The sequence below is a fragment of the Aedes albopictus genome, chromosome 2 (genome assembly GCF_035046485.1).
Source record: "Aedes albopictus strain Foshan chromosome 2, AalbF5, whole genome shotgun sequence".
Taxonomy (NCBI): domain Eukaryota; kingdom Metazoa; phylum Arthropoda; class Insecta; order Diptera; family Culicidae; genus Aedes; species Aedes albopictus.
In genome coordinates this window covers 323,571,236-323,583,982 of record NC_085137.1, presented here as the reverse complement: position 1 = coordinate 323,583,982, position 12,747 = coordinate 323,571,236, and the positions used below count along the sequence as shown (strand labels likewise).

The following is a 12,747-nucleotide window of genomic DNA, read 5'->3' as shown; positions in this document are numbered from 1 at the left end:
AGGCTAGAACAAATTTCATTCGGAAAGCTGTGTAAGGATTTGAATCTTTACTTGAGTAAGGTTGCAAACCAATACACGATGACAACACTAACGCCACCAAACACCATATTGCCACAGTCAGTGGTGAATTGAAACATTTCAAGTGGTGAATTAAATTAGTATGGGAAATTAACCGATTGCAGCGCCACGTTATTGCCACTTGTGTTGCGGATTTCAAATGGACGTTAAATTCCTTACACAGTTTCGGAACTGGACTTGGATGTCTGTTCTCTGTGTCTGAACTACACTGCATTTTCAAAATGATCGTTAAATCGTGCGACGATAACGATTTGAGTAGTATGTCTGTTTGTCTGTGGTATAAATTAAAATTTAATATTTTTTTTCTTGATAAGGTACTTAATTGGTAGTCCGTCCAAAGTCTAACACACTAACCCCGTCCAACAAACTGTTTTCAATTAGATTTTGTTTTTGATTTTATAGAGGCATTTTAAAATCTTACCCTGTGTTACAGGGATAGGGATTTTTCAAAACATCATCGCTTTTCTTATTAGAATAACTAGCCACAGAAGTCCAATGTCGTGACTGTTCGTGTGACTAACATCTAGTATGCCACGCCCTTACAGCGTCAGTAGCGGTACTAGAAGTGTCAAATAAATTTTATTTACCAAAACAAAAGATCCTTTACAAGATGAGCACGTAAAAATAGTCAATTAATACAATTAAAGTTAGTAAAATATTTAAATAGGAAAAGTGACTACAGCGCCAAAGGAGTTCTAGTGTATTTCTATTCTTTTCTTCTTCTTCTTCATGCATCATCAAATCACCAATCGGTGCGCGCCGAGGTGCGCGCGTCTTTCACCCCGGACAGGATGTGATACACAGCAAAAAAAGTTGTTGAATATTACATCGAAATCGCTGCAACCAGGTCGTTACATCGATTGATTAATATTACACAGCCCGATGTACTCGACGGCTTTCAATGTAATAAATAGATCCGATGTAATTTGTGCGATGTAATAAATTCGACGTGAACGTATATGATGTAATTGAAGCGATGTAAAATGAAATCGATTTGAAATGCTCTCCAATGGCAGATTAAATTACATTTTCATCCTTTTTCGCTCAATTTCATATTGATGAAGAAAATATAAGAGATACACTAAATTTAAAACGAAAAAGAATAAAAACATAATGTAATCAGTCATAGAAGAGAAAACCATATTTAATGAATGAATGAACTGTTTGTGCCAGTGTTTATTTTATTATTTTCATCTGTCTTCTGACGTTACGTCCCAACTAGGACATAGCCTGCACATTATCTTGTGGACTATGGGCACTTCAAAATTGACTGATCTCTATTTATAAATTTATGACAGGCACAGACACGGACATACTCTACGCCCAAGGAAGACCTGGAACCGACCGGGAAGAGCCCGAACTGAATGCATGCGTGTTCACCGCATCGGCTATCGTCGCATCGTCGAGCTAAATAGCAGTTTTCCGACAGCGACAGAGCGAATGCAACATTGACTCGAAGACGTCTGCATTGCCATCCTGAAACATATGAAAAAACGTATTAGAAACTAATAATAGGAATTTATAATTCTTGATACGGAAATTCTTCTTTCAGAAAAAAAACTCTTGGCAAAATCAGAATTTTTCTAGGAATTCCTCCTAGGAGCGAAAGGAACATCTTGCAAGAGATTCCAATTCTCTATGAGACGTCAATTTTTCTCTGGAAATTCCGGCTGCAGGAGTGGTACCAGTTTTTTTCAAGGACTTTTACAATACCAGGTTTAAAACTTCCTTTCTTTTATTGAGCTTCATAAACGAGCTTTTGCGTCCTGGAATAGTCCAGTTATCAGCGTTTTCAAGGAATTAGTTTTAAAATATCCTTGGATTCATCCTAGAGTTCCTTCTTAAGAGGTTTCCCCAGGGTCTTTTTGTTTTATTCCTTTAGTCATTTCTTTTGGGATTCCCCCAGGATCCTTTCAGATGATTTTTCTGCTCCCTCCGGAATCTCTCAAAGAACTTCTCCGGGAACTATGAAAATTCCTCCAGAAGTTTTTTTAGAATTTGGCCAGGAGTTCTACAGTTTTTTTTTTTCAGGAGTTCCTCGGGCATCTCATTAAATTCCTTCGAGAATTATTTTTTGAGTTTCGGAAAATTTCTCCAAGAGTTCCTTCGAGAATTTCTTCAGGAGTTCCTTTAGGAATTCCTCAAGAACTTCCTTCGCGAATTCTTTCAGACTTCTTTCAGGGATCCTACCACGAGTTTCTTCGGGGATCCATCCAAGATTTTCTTCGGGAATATCTCTAGAGATTCTTTTGGGAACTCCATAGGGATTCCTTCGGGAATTCCTTTCGAGAATTTCTCCAGAAGGTCCTTCGATAATTCCTCTAGAAGTTCTTTCTAAAGGAATTCCTACAGGTACTAGTCCAGCAGTTCCTTTTGGAATTTCTTCCGGATTTCCTTTTCGAATTTATACAGGAGTTCTTCATGAATTCTTCCAGACAGCCATCTTGAGAGATTCCTTTGAAATATCTTCTGAAGTTTCTTCAAAAACTCCCCCAGAAGTTCTTTTGGAATTCCAGATGTTCTTTGCGAATTCCTTTACGAGTTCTACGAAAATTCCTTCAGAAGTTTCTTAGGGAATTGTTCCAGGAATGTCTTGAAGAATTTCTCCAGACCGCCAGCTAAGAGTTGTGTGCTTAGCTGGTAGTGCAGCCTGGGCACTGTTGTCCTTCTGACTTCAGCTAGATTGAGGAGGTACGTCTCGAGCGTCTGTTCACCAAGGAGGTGCGGCTCAAACAGCGTCTGTTCTGGCATCCAGCGGCTGAGTATGAAATGTTCCTCCACCGGAAGCTATACCTAAGGTGGCAGCCCCACCACGGTGGATAGGGGACCTTAGGCCAACAACCTACTGTCTCCGAAACCCAAAAAAAAAAAACGTTACTGAAACCGAAAATAAAAAAAATCCAGGTCTTCAGAAATTCCTTTAGGAGTTTCTTCGGTTATTCCCCTGGGTGTTCTTTGGGAAATCCATCAGGAGTTCTACGGAAATTCGCCCTTTCAGTGCTATGGAATTCAGTTCCACGAAAATTCAGTGCTGTCGGGAATTCCTCCACAAGTTCTACAAGAATTTCTTCAGGAGTTTCTTTGAAATTTCCTCCAGAAGCTCTTTGGCAATTCTTTTAGGAGTTGCTTCAGGAGTTTTTCATGAGTCTCTCCAGGAGTTTCTTCGGGAAATCTTCCAGACGTTTTTCGTGAATTCCTCAAGGAGCACTTCGAGAATTCCTTCAGGAGTTTTTTTTTTCGGGAATTTCAGCAGGAGCTTTTCTGGAATTCCCCTAGGAGTTCTATGGAAATTCAGCAGTCATTAGAAAATTCCTTTAGGAGTCCCTTAAGGCGAAACTGGAAGCATTTCCTCACTTTTTGGTTTTTGATTTTTTATTAAATAACGAAGCAATATTTTCAAAATCGGTTTTCGTGCACATGTAGAGTATGGATCAAGGTATCTTCTGATTTTTTTTTTGTAGAGGAAAATGTTTTTCGTTTTTGCAGAAACCATTTTTGAACAAAATTTCATAAAAAATGGTTTCTGCAAAAATTGAAAACAATTTCCACCTCAAAAAAATTCAGAAGATACCTTGATCCATACTCTACATGTGCACGAAAACCGATTTTGAAAATATTGCTTCGTCATTTAATAAAAAATCAAAAACCGAAAAAATGAGAAAATGCTTCCAGTTTCGTCTTAAGGAGTTCTGCAGGAATTTTTCCAGGAGTTCCACGGGAATTCTTCCAGGAATTCTTCGGGAATTCCTTTTGAAGTTTTTTTTTCTAAAATTTGATCATGAGTTCCTTCGGAAATTTCTCCAGGAATTCTACAGGAAATTCTAGAAGAATCACGGACCGGAATAAATTCCCTGGAAGAATCCCGAGTAATTCCCGAAGATAATCATAAAAGAATCGGGCGAACTCCTGAAGAAATTTCCGAAAAAAAAACTTCTGGAGAGATTCTTAAGAGCTGTTGAAAGAATTTCAAAAGAACTTCTGAAGGAGTTGTGATGAAATTCTCGGTGGATCTCCTGAAGAAATTCCGGAAGGAACTCCTCCTCTGTAGAAATTTTGGATGAAATTTCCGTCAAATTCCGAGAGGAATTCCCGAAGAGCTACTGGAGGAATCGCAGAGGGAGTTCCGGGAGGAATTTTTGAAAGAACTGGAGGAATCCTGGAAAGAGTTCCTGGAGGGATCCCGCAGGGAGCTCCTGGAGGAAATTTCAGGAGGAATTCTAGAGAGGGTTCTTGGAGCAATCCCGGAGAAAGTTCCTTGAGCAATCTCAGAGGGAGTTCCTGGAGCAGAAGGAATGCCTTGGGTAATTTTCCTTTAACTCCTGGCAAGGGGAATGACATATCCTTTTCTAACCGGAATATCTGCATCTATCCGTTTCTAACCGTCGCTAACCGCGTCTAACTTCTGCTCACTTAGCAGCTCGCTTAGCAACGGTTAGCGACGGTTAGAAACGGATAGATGCGGATATTCCGGTTAGAAAAGGATATGTCATTCCCCTTGACTCCTGGAGAAATTCCTGTAGAACTTATGAAAAAGTCCCGGGAAGATTCCAGAAGTGAGTTCCTAAAGGAATCCTCCAGGAATTGTTGGAGAGAATTCCCGGAGAGAGTTCTTGGAGAAATATCGGTGGAAATTTTTGGAGGAATCTCGGATGGAGTTTCTAGAGCAATCATCCAGGAACTCCTTTCTGCAATCTTCCCGGGAATTTTTCCATAAGTTCTACAGCAATTGCTCCGGAAATTGAAGGAGGATTCATTGGGGAGTATTTTCGGAGGCTGCTTCCGGAGTCTTTTCGGAAGTTTTTTCCAGAAGTTCCTTCGGAAATTCCACCATAAGTTTTATCGGGAATTTCGGAACTCCTCCAGGTATTTCCTCCTGGATTGTTCCAGGCATTCCCTCAGGAATTCTCTCCAGTCCATAGCAATCCTCCGGGATTGCTCCAGTAATTCCTTCCGGGATTCTACCAGAAATTCTTTTTAGATATTTCCCCCGGAGCTATTTTTTTGGATTCCTCTAGTAGTTTATTTTTGGATTTCCTTAGGATCCTTTCAGAAGGTTTTCCTGGAGTGCCTCTAGTATATTCTGCTACAGAAGTTGATTGTGGGAATTATCTCTATTCCCAGATCCAGATTCCGGGATTCTTCCAGGAATGCCCTCCGAAATTGCTTCAGGAACTACCGCTATAATTGCTCTAGGAACTCCCTCCGGGATTGCTCCAGCAACCCTCCTCTCTGGAATACCTCCTGAAATTTTTGCCGATATTCCTCCAGGAGCTCCCTGCAGGATTCCTCCATGAACTCTTTCCGAGATTTCGCATAAACTCCAGGAGAAATTTCAAAGGAATTTCTCAAGAAGACTGCCGAAGAAACTCCTGTAGGAATTCTCCACTGACTTTTGATGGTATGCAAGGCTGTCTGTAAGAATTCATGAAGAACTGCTGTACAAATTCGAAAAGGAACTCCGGAAGAAATTCCAAAAGGAACTGGAGGAATTTCCAAAGAAACTGCTAGACTAGTACCTATAGGAACTCCTAGATTAGCTCCTGGAGTAATTCCCGAAATAAATTCTGGAGGAATACTCAAAGGAATCCCAAAGGAATCTCAGAGAATATTCCCGAATAAACTCATGCATGAATCCCCGAAGAAACTCCTAGGAGGATCTCTGAAGGAAGTTCTGAAGGAATTCCCGAAGGAAGTTCTTGAGGAATTCTCAAAGGAACTCCTGAAGAAATTCTCGAAGGCACTCCTGGAGGAATTTCCGGAGGAACTTCCAGATACATTCTCTAAGGAAGTTCTAAAGAAATGCCCGAATCAATTCCTGAAGGGATTACCGAAGAACTCATGGTGGAATTTCCGTAGAACTTTTGAAGGATTTCCTTGAGAGACCAACGGGGGTTCTTGGAGAAATCTCTGGAGGAATTCCCGAGGAATTCCAGGATGAATTCTTTGAAAAACCAATGGAGGTTCCGGGTGAAATCTTTGGAGGAATCCCTGAGGAATTCCTGGAGGAATCCCTGGAGAAATTCCTCGAGAAATCTCTGAAATATAGTGGTGGATGTTCCTGGAAGAATCTCTGGAAGAATCCCAGGAGAAATTTTCAGAAGCATCTCTAGAGGATTTCCTGAAGGAATTTCTGGAGATATTCTTGGAGGAATCCCTGTAGGAATTCTTTGAGAAACCAATGGAGGTTCCTAAAGATATCTTTGGAAGAATTCCTGGAGAAGTCCCTGAGGAATTTCAGGATGAATTCCTTGAAGAACCAATGGAAGTTGCTTGAAAAATCTCTGGAGCCTGGAGGAATTCCTGAGAAATTCCTGGAGAACTTCCTGGACAAATCTCTGGAGAACTTCCTGGAAAAATCTCTGGAGGAGTTCCTGATGGATGTTTCTCGAGGAATCTCTGGAAAAATCTCAGGATAAATTTTAGAAAGAATCTCAGGAGAATTTTCTGAAGGAATTTCTGGAGAATTCTCCGATACATTCTTTGAAAAACCAATGGAGTTTCCTGCAGAAATCTCTGGAGCCACTCCTGGAAGAATTCCTGAGAAATTTCTGGAGGAATCCCTGGAAGAATTCCTGGAGAAATATCTGGAGGAGTTCCTGATGGATGTTTCTGGAGGAATCTCTGGAAGAATCTCAGGAGCAATTTTAGAAAGAATCTGTGGAGAATTTTCTGAAGGAATTTATGGAAGAATTCCTGAAGAAATTCCTAAAGGAATTCCTGGAGAAATTCCTCTAGTAATCCCTGGAAGATTCCATGGAGGAATTCCTTGAGGAACCAATGGAGGTTCCTGGACAAATTTCTGGAGGAATCCTTGAGGAATTCCAGAATGACTTTCTTGAGGAACCAATGGAGGTTCCTTAAGAGAACTCCAGGAGGAATTCCTTGAGGAATCCTTGGAGGAATTCCTGGAAAAATCTAAGAAGAAACTCCTGGAGGAATCCCTGGGAGAATTCTTGGAGCAATTCCTTATACTTGTTCCTAGAGGAATCTCTGGAGGAATCCCAGGAGGAATTTTTGTAAGAATCTTTGGGGGATTTTCTGGAGGAATTCCTGGAGGAATCCTTGGAAGAACCCATGGAGGAATTTCTGGAGGAATCCATGGAGGACTCCCTTGAGGATTTTGTGAGGAACCGATGGAGGTTCCTGGAAGAATCTCTGGAGGAATTTTTGGGAGAATCTCTGAGGGATTCCGGAACAGCCCCGGAGGTGTCCAAAGTGGCCAAAAATCCGCAAAATGACTACTTTTGATCTTGTTTTGCAAAATCATGAAGATTGATATGTCGCATGCTGGGATTTAGAAGAGACATGAAAGTGGCCATTTTCACGGAAGAACCAGGTTCCCGGAACATCCCGGAACGTGTCCAACATGTCCAAAAATCCAAAAAATTACTACCATCGATCTTGTTTTGCAAAACCATGAAGATTGATATGTCGCATGCTGAGTTTTAGAAACCCAACGATAGTGTCCCTTTGCCTGGCCAAAAACATATCCCAGTACGTCCCGGAATAACTTCGGAACCAGATGGCCAATTTTAAATTTTGGTTCACGTATCTAAACTAGAGATTTACCCGGTTCTTTTGGGTCGTCGATGATCAAAATCGGTCCAGAATTAACGAAGTTATGATTTTTCCAGTCTGATTCTGAATATGCAAATCGTACGTTCAAATTATAAGGGTTTTAAAGAACTCCTGGAATAATATCCGAAGAAAGCCCTGAAGGAGTTTTTTTGTAGAAATCTTGGATGAATTCCCAAAGAACTTCTAGAGGAATTCCCAAAGAGCTATTGGAAGATTTCTCGAAGTTCTGCAGGGATTTCCGAAGGAACTCCTAGGGGAATTCCCCGGTAACTTCTTAAGGAATTACCAATAACACAGGATGCTTCAAACTCCATGATAAATTCGGGAAAGAATTTCGGGCGAAATTCCAAAGGAACTTCTGCAGTAATTTCCGCAGTAGCTTCTGGAGGAATTTTCGATGAGCGTCTGGAGGAATCCCCGAAGAACTGCTTGAAGAATTCCCGAAGGAGCTTGTGGAATAATTTCCGGCAGAACTGAAGATATTGTCTATCCGGTTGGAATCAAGACCGACATTCAATCAAAAATTGCCATTTTCTTGGTCCACAAGTGTCGCAACTGTTTCGCATCTAGTGCGATGTGTTGCTGACAACAACGGGAACGATGCGCGCTACCTTTGACATGATTTAAAAACGTCGCGAGTTGGGTCGCGTCGCGACTTGATTGTGCGAAGTCCGGTTTGGTGGCGGCCCGACAATAAACTCCTATAAGAATACCCGAAAAAAAAACTCATGGAGGAATTTCCGAAGAACTCTTTGAGGAATTCACGAAAAACTCCTGAAGGAACTCCTAAAAGAATTGCCAAAGAACTTCTGGAGGAATTTTCAAAGAAACTCCTGAAGAAATTCATGTAGAACTTCTGGAGGAATTCCCGAAAGCACTGAATTTCCGTAGAACTAAATTTCCATAGCACTGAAAGGGCGAATTTCCGTAGAACTCCTGAAGGTTTTCCCAATAAAACACCCGGGGAATAACCGAAGAAACTCCTGAAGGAGTTCCTGAAGAACTCCTAGAGAAGTTATTTTAAAAAATCCTAGAAGAATTTCCTAAGAAACTCCAGGTGGAATTCCAGAATAAACTTCTGAAAGAATTTTCGTAGAATTCCCAAAAGAACATATGGAATTCCATAAGAACTTCTGGGGAATTTTCGCAAAAACTCCAGGAGGAAGAAGACTGCCAGAGAAACTCCTGTTCAAATTCTCCAATGACTTTTGAAGGTATCAGGGTATGCAAGGCTGTCTGAAAAAAATATGAAAAACTTCTGTATAAATTCGAAAAGGAACTCCGGGAAAAATTCCAAAAGGAACTGCTGGAGGATTTTCCAAAGGAACTGCTGGACTAGTACCTGTAGGAATTCCTAGATTAATATCTGCAGGAACTCCTGGAGTAATTCCCGAAATAACTTCTGGAGGAATACTCAAAAAAAAAAACGTGAAGAAGTTTCCGTAGAACTCCAGCAGGAATTCCCGAAGGAACTCCTGTAGGAATACCCGAATGATATCCTGCAGGAGTTCGCCACAGAACTTCTGGATGAATTATCGAAGGAACTTCTGGAGGAATTATCAAAGGACCTTCTGGGGAAATTCTCGAAAGAATTCGTAGAGGGATTCCCGAAGGAATCCCAAAGGAGTTCCCAAAGGAATATCCGGGGATATTCCCGAAGAAACTCCTGGAAGGATCCCTGAAGGAAGTTCTGAAGAAATTCCCGAAGAAAGTTCTTCAGGAATTCCCAAAGGAACTCCAGAAGAAATTTTCGAAGGAACTCCTGGAAGAACTTCCGAAAGAACTTCCAGATATATTCTCTAAGGAATTTCTAAAGTTATGCCCGAAGCAACTCCTAAAGGGATTCTCAAAGAACTCATGGAGGAATTTCCGTAGAACTTTTGAAGGATTTCCCAAAGAACTCCTGGATTAATATCCAAAGAAAGTCCTGAAGGAGTTTTCGTAGAAATCTTGGATGAATTCCCAAAGAACTTCTAGAGGAATTCCCAAAAAGCTCCTGGAAGAATTCTCGAAGGAATTCCTTGAGGAATTCCGAAGGAACTCCTGTATAAATTCGAGAAAGAACTTCAGACAAAATTCCAAAGAAACTCCTCGGATATACATCAAGAAACTCCTGCAGTAATTCCCGAAGTAGCTTTTGGAGAAATTCCCGAAGAACTGTTTGAAGATTTCTCAAAGCAATTCCCGATAGAGCTTGTGGAATAATTTGCAGCAGAACTCCTAGAAGAATTCTGGATAGAGCTCCTAGAAGATTGGGATGGTCTACGTGGTAGGAACAGGAATTTCTCTTGGAAAAATCTTCGAAAGAATTTCTTTTGTAATAGTCTCCAAACAAATTTCTCTAGGGAAAATCTTTAAATGAATTTCATTTTGAGGAATTTGTTACTCTTTTTGAAAAAATCACTTGTAAGATTTTTGTTCTGGAAAATCTACGATGCAGTATATTGCTTGCGAAAAATATTCAGACATTTTTGGAAAACTCCCGAAGAAATTGTTCTTGGAAGAATTCTTCTGGGGCTAGAGGGAGCACTGAAAGAATTCCTCTTGGAAGAATCTCCGAAGGAAGTTCTTTTTTATTGACTCTGAACAAATTCATCTAACGAAAACCTTCGAAAAACAACACGTTTTGAGGAATTTCTTAAGGAACTTATGTTGGAAAAATCTCTTGAGAAATTTTCATTTAGAAAAACCTACGTAGGAGCCCCTCTTAAAAAAATCTCCAAAGAAGCCACTCTTAAAGGAATTCTCAACTAATTCCTTCTAAAATCCTCGGAGAAATTTCTGAAAAAAGTTCTCGTGGAAGAATCTTTAAAAGAACTCTTCTTGGGGGACTCTAAAAAAACAAATAAAGAAATTTCCGGAGGAATTGTCCTTGAAACAGTCTCCAAAAGAATTCCTCTTGAAAAAATGTCCAAAGAAAATTCTGTTGAAAACATTTTTGATGGGATTCCTCTAAAAAGTTCTTTTTAAAGAAGACCAGGATAGGAATTGGCGGCTTTGAAAGAATCTACGAAGGAATTCATCTAGAGGAGTCTTTACAAGAACTCGTCTTGGAGGAATCGCCTACGTAGTTTATGGACATCGCCTTGTAATCACTAAACAACAAAATATTGTTGTAACAAATAAACAACAACAATATTGGAAATTCTCGAAGAAATTCCTGTCAAACCTTGTCAAACATTTTCAGAAATCCTCAGTCTTTTCAAGAAATCTATCATAATTTTCAAAAGTTTTAGTGGAATTCTTTCGAAACTGCTCAAATGTAAATTGAAATCCATAAAATCTTTTTAACAACTTCCGTATTCCAGTATTTGTTTAACCATGTTCATTCTTAGCTTATTTATATTTTATGTAGAAAATTCAAATTGACGCATTTCAAATGTAGTTTTGTCACAGACATAAAACTTGAAATATTTGAAAAAATCAACGTGTAGAAATAAAAACTCCGATTTTGTGTATCAAACAGAATAATACGCTATAGCTAGTAGATATAATTCATATATCCGATGCTATAAATACACGGGACTTAAGCAAGGTCATGCTTAGGGTGTTTTTGTTTCGGATCAGGGCACACTCCGAGATGATTTCGTAATGACAATTTTTTTGCTATTCCCAAAGAATAGAGAAGTATAGATTTTTTTCATGCCACCTATTTCGAGCCAACAAACAAAACTAAATGAAAAATATTACTAGTTAATCCATAAATTAATATGTTTCTGGTTGATCTTAGTCTAAGAAGTAATCAATAGGGGGATTCACTAAACAACGTAAACTGATTGAACTGATTAAACGTCGCGATCACCAAGGCAAACTTTGATTATTTCATTCGCAATTTCATGAAATATTCTAATAAACAGATAATCATGGCTTACGCAGCCATTTAAACTGTTTAGTGAATCCCCTAAATGAAAAATATTGCATCACAGTCATCTAATTCCGTTCTGTCCCTTTTGTCGAAATCATTGTCCCGCTAGAGAAATCATAGGAAAAGAAAGCCAATCCGTAACTATGTAAATCAATTTTAAATTACCTGCGCCATGGATTCACCTATAAAGGACGTCGACTTCCGCAGAGTTTATGCTCGACCACCATGCACCATACTCTCATCAACGTATCAGCTGCCAAGGCACGCTTGGTGGACATCAAATTGAACCATTCCAACGGACTCAGGTTTTGGCAATGGCGGTTAGTTAGGCAATGGACCTTCGCTGACGGTATGGGCCTCCAGGGCGACGAGGGTTGGGACTTGGGATTTCGATTTAGAGAGCATTTTGGTTTCCTTTTCCAGAGAAATTTGACCGAACTTCCTCCGAGTCAGCGATTGTCCAATGTACAAGTTGCTGCGGATCCATTAATGACTGCGGAAACGCCCTTGGAGATCAAATTTGCCGCCGGTGCGACGCAGGCGGTGATCTTTTCTGTCCGAATTTCGTTGTCACCAACAGCTGCTAGATAGCAGATCCGGCCCGTGGACATTTGCCGTATTCGGCCAGATCGACGACATTCGAGGAGCAGCAGATTGGAACAAGTTGGAGTCGTTTCTATCAGCAATATCGGGAATGATCCGGCAGTCTATATTTACAAAAACAATTGATACATATTAAAAGAGTTAAATTAATCTTTATAAGAGATTACCTACCGAAATACAGGAATAATTATAAATAAAAGAAAGCACTTCGTCCCAAAGAACAAGACTCAAAATGGCTTCGCTTGTGTCGACGTGCCGACCGATCACAACAATCAGTACAGTGTTGCGAGATTGAATATCACAATAAGGGGATGCGATATGGCATCGAGTTTGTGTAATTGTACACAACTTTATCGTAACCAGTTGGTTGCAGCTGGTTCTGTGTAATATTCACATTCTTTCGATGTGAATATTACACGGATACGATGCAAAGGGAAAGTGGTATTTTGTTTTTGTGTAATTTAAGGGAAGATGTACATTACCATCGAGTCGATGTAATATTGCATACGAAATTAGCGATTACATAGGATATTTTACATAACTTTAACATTTACATCGAGGCATATTACATTATTTTTAACTGTGTACGAGTGTGATTTCTGTACAACGGTACGCAGTGTCAA

The 12,747-nt window shown here is 39.9% G+C and overlaps 1 long non-coding RNA gene across 1 annotated transcript; it reads right to left on the bottom strand.

The window, feature by feature from the left end:
- Positions 1 to 880: 880 nt before the first annotated feature.
- Positions 881 to 12,410, bottom strand: LOC134288238 (uncharacterized). The gene is made up of 3 exons (XR_009997834.1): positions 12,296 to 12,410; positions 11,687 to 12,228; positions 881 to 1,554 (listed from the first exon to the last, which is right to left on the bottom strand). It is a non-coding gene; the product is annotated as an uncharacterized LOC134288238 (long non-coding RNA).
- Positions 12,411 to 12,747: the final 337 nt, after the last annotated feature.